Here is a 7,965-nt window from a genome sequence, read left to right as displayed (position 1 = left end):
TAGTGAACGCGGGTCGCAAAAGGAAAAAACCGCAAAAAGTATTGCTCTCTAATGATTCTAACTCACCACCTCGAGTTCACAAACAAGCGTGAGAAACGACATGAGTTACCCGTTTCTGATTATTGTTAGAGGCAAATATTTAATAACAAGGCCGCAACGCTATTTTATTACACAGAACCATTCATCTACTGTATCACTTAATCTTTTTTCAATTATTTTATAAAAAGATCATGATTTTGAAAATAGTTCTTCATTTTGGAAGAAAACTTCACAAAGCTGAAATAAGTTCATCGATTTTACAAAAAAGTTCATCAAATTAGAAAAATGTTCACAGATTTTGAAAAAAAAACAAATTGGAAAAACGTTCATCAATTTTGATAAAAAGTTCAATGAATTAAAAAAACGTTCGTAGAATTTGAAAATAAAGTTAATCAATTTTCAAAAAACGTTCATCAAATTTGAAAAAGTTCACCAAATGTGAAAATGTTCATAAAGCAAAAAAGTTCATCAATTTTGAAAAAGGTTCATCAATTTTGATACAAAGTTTAGTGATTTCAAAAAATGTTCATCAAATTTGAAAAAAAAAAGTTCATCGATTTTCAAAAAAGTTCATTGTATTTAAAAAATCATCGAATTTGAAAAAGGTTCATCAATTTTGATAAAAAGTCTAGCAATTTCAAAAAATGTTTATCAAATTTGCAAAAAATTTATCTATTATTAAAAAAAATTCATCGAATTTGAAAAGAAGTTTCATCGATTTGAAGAAAAAAAAGTTCAGGAATTTGAAACGAAATCATCGAACCAGGAAGAAAGAAAGAAAAAAGAATAAACAGAAACGAAAAAGGAAAAAAGGAAAGGGAAAAAAGAAGGAAAGACGAAATAAGAAAAGAAGGAACGAGATGCAAACTGTCAAATCAAGGAAGGTGGCGTTGTAGTTGCCGCAGTGTTGTTTGGTGTGGACGCGGCTAGTTTGATCCCCTGTGGGATCACCTTTTTTGTGTTTATATAACAAAGCAAAGATAGGCCGGCCCAGCGCGAGACGCTGCACGCGCCCACAAAATGTACATTCACGGGCGTGTGCAGCGCCAAACAGGATTTACCCATATCAACAACCTCATCCTTTTGCATTTTGTCCACTACTGGTCTTGAAGGGAGCTCCAATCCGACGACTTCGGCGAAATTGTGATCACTGATCCTTTTAACATAATCCCCACTGACCTATCCTATATATCTAAAAGATTCATCTCCACTAACTTATTTATCTTAACATGCAAGATATTCACATCAGCATGTCTACCACCTCAACAAAATAAAAAAATGCAACTAATATTTTCATCTTTTCCCGACCTGCACGCTTGGTCTGTTCATCTCCTCCATTAATCCTCCCTCTATTGGTCTCCTATCTCCACTCACGCGACAAATCCAGATGCATTGATGGATTTCTTCTGCCTCAAAGTCAAAGTCATGTGTCTTCCATTCCCTTCACCTCTCATCAAATCAACAAAATCTCAGCCGCAGCAACAACTGCATCACCGTACCTGAAAGAAACATCTAGCCGTAAGACGGGGCGACGGCGTGAATGGCATCAAAGTGGAAGAAGATCGTGTTCATGGCGCACCATTCCTCTCTCTCTCTCTCTCTCTCTCTCTCTCTCCTCTATCTACCACACGATTCTTCTCTCTCTGCCTCTATCTACCTCTCCATACCGTGACGCCGTCAGCCAAGCATTCCCTGGCCGGCACCACCAGTGACCCGCGCGATGCTGCTGACCCAGAGCCCCGTGAGCGCCACCTTCGCGGGCTCTGATGGCCCAAACCCCACTCCCTGCCGTCGAATCGGCCTCCCGGCGAGCCACAAATGCCACCATCGGTGTCCTCCTCCAACATCACCTCGGCTAGAGGTGAGGGCTCTCCCCCCATTATTTCTCCTTAGATCCGAATGAGTTTTTCAGTTAGCTTGGTAGGCAGATCTAATTTATGCGTTGTAGGAAGAATTTTCTTAGCAGGAGGATTTGTTCCATCTCTAGCCTCCTCCACGGCAACACGTCTGGTTACCCTCTCTATGTCTCATGTTAGTTTAGTACAAACAACTACTATCACGTTTCATTCCATTAACTATGCCCAACTGCAATCCTTTCTTATATATTGATATCTCTAATGTTAGTTTAGCACATATTTTATTGGTATTTGTGTTGCTTTTCTATTGTTATTTTGTAGAATCAGAGCATATTCAAGTTTAATTTCAGGATTGTTGTTCCCTGGTAGTATTATCCCACTCTGAATGGCATGGGATCGATCTAAGACCTAGGTGATACAAGTGTGATTGACATTGACCTGGCTGCACATGTTCACAATCTCCCGAGACGACTGTCGGAGGTTGGGTTTCCAGTTCTGCTTCTCGCGATCGACTGTCGGATTGACGTTCTTCATGTAAAAGAACAACCTCGGCCATTTCTTGGCCTAGTCCACGACCAGAAGCATGGGCCATCCGCCAGACGACCGACCGTACACCACCGCTGCCCCGCAGGTGGACATGACGTCCTTCTCCGCCTCCTCGGCTAGAGGTAGAATAACCGGCTCCAGAGCTTAGTGTACGGCTGGATGCCGATGTAGCCCTCGCAAAATGTCATGAAAGAAGAGAGCTGCAGAATGGAGTTTGCACCGAGATGGTGTGGTTGCAGGACGAAGAAGGTGAGGAACCTACCGAAGAAGTCGCTCGCGGGGAGGCCAAACCCACGGGCGAAGTTCGCGAGGAAGATGCCCGCTTCGCCATCCTGCGGCGCCAAAATGACCTCTGCGCCGGGCGTGTGCACCTCCACCTCGTCCGTCGGCGACAGCCTCCACGTCCGACGAAGGTAGGTGATGTCCTCGTCGTTCACATCCGATCCCTCCCAGGAGCCCCTGGGTCGCACCATTGGCGAGTTCGGCGAGGGTGTTGTGCGGTGGTGGAGCAGTGAAGACTAAGGAGAATCCCCAAGTCGCTGGCGCGATATAGCGGTGGCTCGTGTGAGCACTGCAGCGGCTGACCACTAAGTACAGGCACGGGCGCGGCGGAGAAGATAGGTTGAAGAAAAAGCAAGGGGGGCAAAGTGTGGAGCGGCTCGGCCTCTCCCCCTTGCCTCCATTTAAACCCGCGGCTGAACATGGGGGAGTGGGATTGTTTGCACCCACGATCTCCACTCCCTCGCAATACACGGGTGCATTATGTGTGCATTAAATGCTTCGGGAAGCCAAACTTATCGGGCTCAACAACATTGGATCCCGCGTGCGGGCCGTGGCAGCGGTCAGGTGGGCCCCGCATGCGGCGACGTCTCATCGCACGCGTGGCCTGGCAGGCTCCGGTCCGTTGCTGGCTGATACGTCCATTTTGCATCATGATTTCCTATTGTTATTTATATTTTTTTGTCATTATTTCACTTTATGATGCAATTCTAATGCCTTTTCTCTCTTAATTTACAGACTTACATGGAGAGGGATATTACCGGCAGCTGGAGTTCTGGACCTAAAAAAGCTACAGCAATTCTATAGAACTCCAAATGACCTGAAACTTCACTGTGATTTTTTATTGAATATACAAAAAATACTGGAGCAAAGAAATACCAGAGGGGGCCACCACCTGCCCACAAGGCAATAGGGCGTGGCCATCCCCCCAGGCGCGCCCTGGTGTCTTATGGGTCCGACAGGTGGCCTATGGTGACCATCTTCTACTATATGAGGGGTTTTGACCTAGAAAAATAAGAGGAAGACTTTCAGGACAATTCCGCCAAGGCGGAACCTGGGCAGGAGCACTTTTGCTCTCCGGCGGAAGGATTCCGCCTAGGACACTTCCCTCTGGGAGGGGGGAGTCAAAGCCATCGACATCACCAACGATCTTCTCATCATGGGAGGATCAATCTTCATCAACATCTTCACAAGCACCATCTCATCTCAACCCTAGTTCACGTCTTGTATTCAATCTTTGTCCCAAAACCTCATATTGGTACCAGTGGGTTGCTAGTAGTGTTGATTGCATATTGTAGTTGATGCTAGTTGATTTATTTGGTGGAAGATTGTATGTTCAGATCCTTAATGATATTCAATACACCTCTGAATATGATTTGCGAGTAGTTATTTTTGTTCTTGAGGGCATGGGATAAGTCTTGTTATAAGTAATCATGTGAAGTTGGTATACGTTCGATATCTTGATGATATGTATGTTGCTACTTCCTTTAGTGGTGCCGTGTGGACGTCGACTACATGACACTTCACCATATTTGGGCCTAAAGGAAGGCATTATGGAGTAATAAGTAGATGATGGGTTGTTAGAGTGACAAAATCTTAAACCCTAGTTTATGTGTTATTCTGTAAGAGGCTGATTCGAATCCACATGTTTCATGCTATGGTTAGATTTATCTTAATTCTTCTCTGTATTTGCGGATGCTTGCGAGAAGGGGTAATCATAAATGGGTCGCTTGTTCAAGTAAGAATAGCACTGAAGCACTGGTCTACCCACATATCATATTATCGAAGTAGCGAACGCAAATCAACTAAACATGATGAATGTGACTAGACGACAATTCTCATGTGTCCTCGAGAGCACTTTGCTTTATATAAGAGAACTTCTACGCTTGTCCTTTGCTATAAAAAGAATTGGGCCACATTTTTGCACCCTTGCTACTATTGTTACTTGTCACTTGTTACGAATTAGCTTGCTACGAAACTATCTATCACTGTTACTTACAGCATTTGCAGAGAATACCTACTAAAAACCGCTTGTTATTTCCTTATGCTACTCGTTGGGTTCAACACTCTTACTTATCGAAAGGACTATGATTGATCCCTTATACTTGTGGGTCATCAAGACTCTTTTCTGGCACCATTGCCAGGGAGTGAAGCGCCTTTGGTAAGTGGGATTTGGTAAGGAAACATTTTTATTATGTGCTGAAATTTTCACTTTTTACTACGGAAAATAATCCTTTGAGGGGTTTGTTCGAGGTATCTTCACCTCGACCGGAAGCAATAAGAGTTGCCCCTCAACCTATGGAACCTACTGAAAATATTTATTATGGGATTCCTACGGGTATGTTAGAGAAACTGCTAGCTAATCCTTATGTAGGAGATGGAACAATACATCCTGATATGCACTTGATCTATGTGGGTGAAATTTATGGATTGTTCAAGCTTGCATGTTTATCCAAGGATGGAGTTAAGAAGAAGTTTGTCCCTTTATATTTGGAGGGAAATGCATTGACATGGTATAGGCTATTGGATGATATTTGAACATGGGATTGGAACCGACTAAAATAGGAATTTCATTAGAAGTTTTATCCTATGCATCTAGTTCGGCGTGATCGGATATATATATATATATATATATATATATATATATATATATATATATATATATATATATATATATATAGGGAAAATGTATCCTACCACCTAGTGGTAGTTACCTTCACCTTTTCTACCGTAGGATTCTTTTAGATGCGTACTTCTCTAAACGGGTTGTGGAGCTAGTGATTTTGACCAGCCCAATTGGCCGTACCAAACTCTGCTATTTTCATGCAGGTGAAACCACAACTGCATAATCCCCGGCTCAAAGAAAATTAATTAGTCAACCGGCCACGCTGTGGCGGCGACCATGCGTTTGGATGGAACATGAGCGCCAGATCGATTTGTTCAGGTAAAATATAAAATACCACCATGATTTGATCTACCACTCACCAATTTTCTAACATAATTAATCAGTTTCCAAATCTACATACATACTAATCTAGATTGTATGTCGTTTGGAGTAATTGCTTCTCTCCCTCTCAATCTGATATGGAATTTTGGCAATGCAGCCGTGGTAGATCACTGGCATCTCATGGGAAATCCCGAGATGGATACCTTTATACTCTCATGAGCCCCCAAAAAGAAGTTCGGACAACTACTTCAAAATACGTACACAGATACACACTCAATATTTTGGTTACAAGAAAAGTATATCCAGTTGCTTTTTTCAGAAGGAAAAAGTTACATACTCATGTTCTACAAAACACACACACACACACACATACTCCATTCTAATATTTATAAATATATCGATCTCAAAAAACACTTCTGTAAATATACTCCATACTACAACTAAGAGTACGTATGTATGGTCCATATTTTAAAAACATGTATATATATACTACATACTAAACACTACTTTCTAAGTTTGTACGCTAAGAAATTTCCTGCAAACAAATATTAATACTCCATACTCCAATTTTATGTTAATACTCCATACTCCATACTCCATATGTAATGAGTATATGTTGATACTCCATACTCCATATTTAATAAGTATATATTGATACTCTATACTCCAAATTTCGTGGAGTATACTCTCCACATGGTTTCTAAAAAAAGCTATATTTCTATATTATGCAAACTCTAGAAAAAAAAGTTATAAAGTTCACAGCATATACACCATACTACCTATTTATAACCAGAAGTATGTAAGCACTCTGACTAAATTGTCCTTTATTCACATACTTATCTATACACGGTTTGTTCTATGCACCTATCCTAGAATCAAGGAGGTAGTTGAACCAGCGTCCAACTTGCCGGATTATTTTAATTCAAAAGATAATTAGTTGAGGCCTATTGGATTCTACAACACCCGCTAACGGATCCTTCTACTGGATTGACTTGGGACACGTGGAGGGCATACAGATAGGAGGTAACTACCACCGCTTGTAGATAAAATTTGTCCTATATATATATATTGGCCTCACGAAGGAGAAAACATCGCTCAAGCTTGGGGGAGTCTTAAATACATGATGTATACATGCCCCAATCATGAGCTCTCAAGAGAAATTATTATACACAAAATTTATGCTCGGCTTTCTCATAATGATCAATCCTTGCTCGATTCTTCTTCTACTTGTTCCTTTATGAAGAAAACTATTGACTTCAAATGGGGTCTTCTGGAACGAATTAAACGCAACGCTGAATATTGGGAACTCTACAAAGGTAAAAAGTCAGGTATAAAACTTGAGTTTGACTGTGTTAAATCCTTTATGCAAACTGATGATTTTCATAATTTTAGTACTAAATATGGACTTGACTCTGAGATAGTAGCTTCCTTTTGTGTATCATTTGATACTCATATTGATCTCCCTAAGGAGAAGTGGTTTAAATGTCATCCAGGCATTGAAGAATTATTAGACGAACCTGTTATAGCTAAAGATGAAACAATTACCTATAATGTTGATCCAGTTGTGCCTACTGCTTACATTGAGAAACCACATTTTCTTGTTGGGATTAAGGAACATGCTAAAGCTACAATTGTGGTTAATAAAAGTAATATTAGAACGCCTAAACCCTTTGAACAAATAAATGTAGAACCTAATATTTCTATGGTTAAGGATCTCTTGGTTGGTAATATTGATGGGTGAAGGAAATATGCCCTAGAGGCAATAATAAAGTTATTATTTATTTCCTTATTTCATGATAAATGTTTATTATTCATGCTAGAATTATATTAATCGGAAACTTAGTACATGTGTGAATACATAGACAAAAACATATTGTCCCTAGTATGCCTCTACTTGACTAGCTCGTTTATCAAAGATTGTTATGTTTCCTAACCATAGACATGTGTTGTCATTTGATGAACGGGATCACATCACTAGGAGAATGACGTGATGGACATGACCCATCCGTTAGCTTAGCATTATGATCGTGTCAGTTTCATTGCTACTGCTTTCTTCATGACTTATACAAGTTCCTCATACTATGAGATTATGCAACTCCCGAATACCGGAGGAACACTTTGTGTGCTACCAAACGTCGCAACGTAAAAGGGTGATTATAAAGGTGCTCTACAGGTGTCTTCGAAGGTGTTTGTTGGATTTGTAACTCTGTGTTTCGGAGAGGTATCTTTGGGCCCTCTCGGTAATACTCATCACTATAAGCCTTGCAATCATTGTAACTAATGAGTTAATTGCGGGAT

The 7,965-nt window shown here is 40.7% G+C and overlaps 1 long non-coding RNA gene across 1 annotated transcript; it reads left to right on the top strand.

Annotated features, from left to right (window-relative positions):
• The first annotated feature begins 5,614 nt into the window (after window positions 1-5,614).
• LOC119293602 lies at window positions 5,615-6,703 on the top strand. The gene is made up of 3 exons (XR_005143137.1): window positions 5,615-5,664; window positions 5,825-5,924; window positions 6,541-6,703. It is a non-coding gene; the product is annotated as an uncharacterized LOC119293602 (long non-coding RNA).
• The last annotated feature ends 1,262 nt before the right edge of the window (window positions 6,704-7,965 follow it).

Source organism: Triticum dicoccoides, chromosome 4B (assembly GCF_002162155.2).
Source record: "Triticum dicoccoides isolate Atlit2015 ecotype Zavitan chromosome 4B, WEW_v2.0, whole genome shotgun sequence".
Classification (NCBI taxonomy): domain Eukaryota; kingdom Viridiplantae; phylum Streptophyta; class Magnoliopsida; order Poales; family Poaceae; genus Triticum; species Triticum dicoccoides.
The sequence above is the reverse complement of the archived record's forward strand: the minus strand, read 5'-3'. Positions and strand labels throughout refer to the sequence as shown.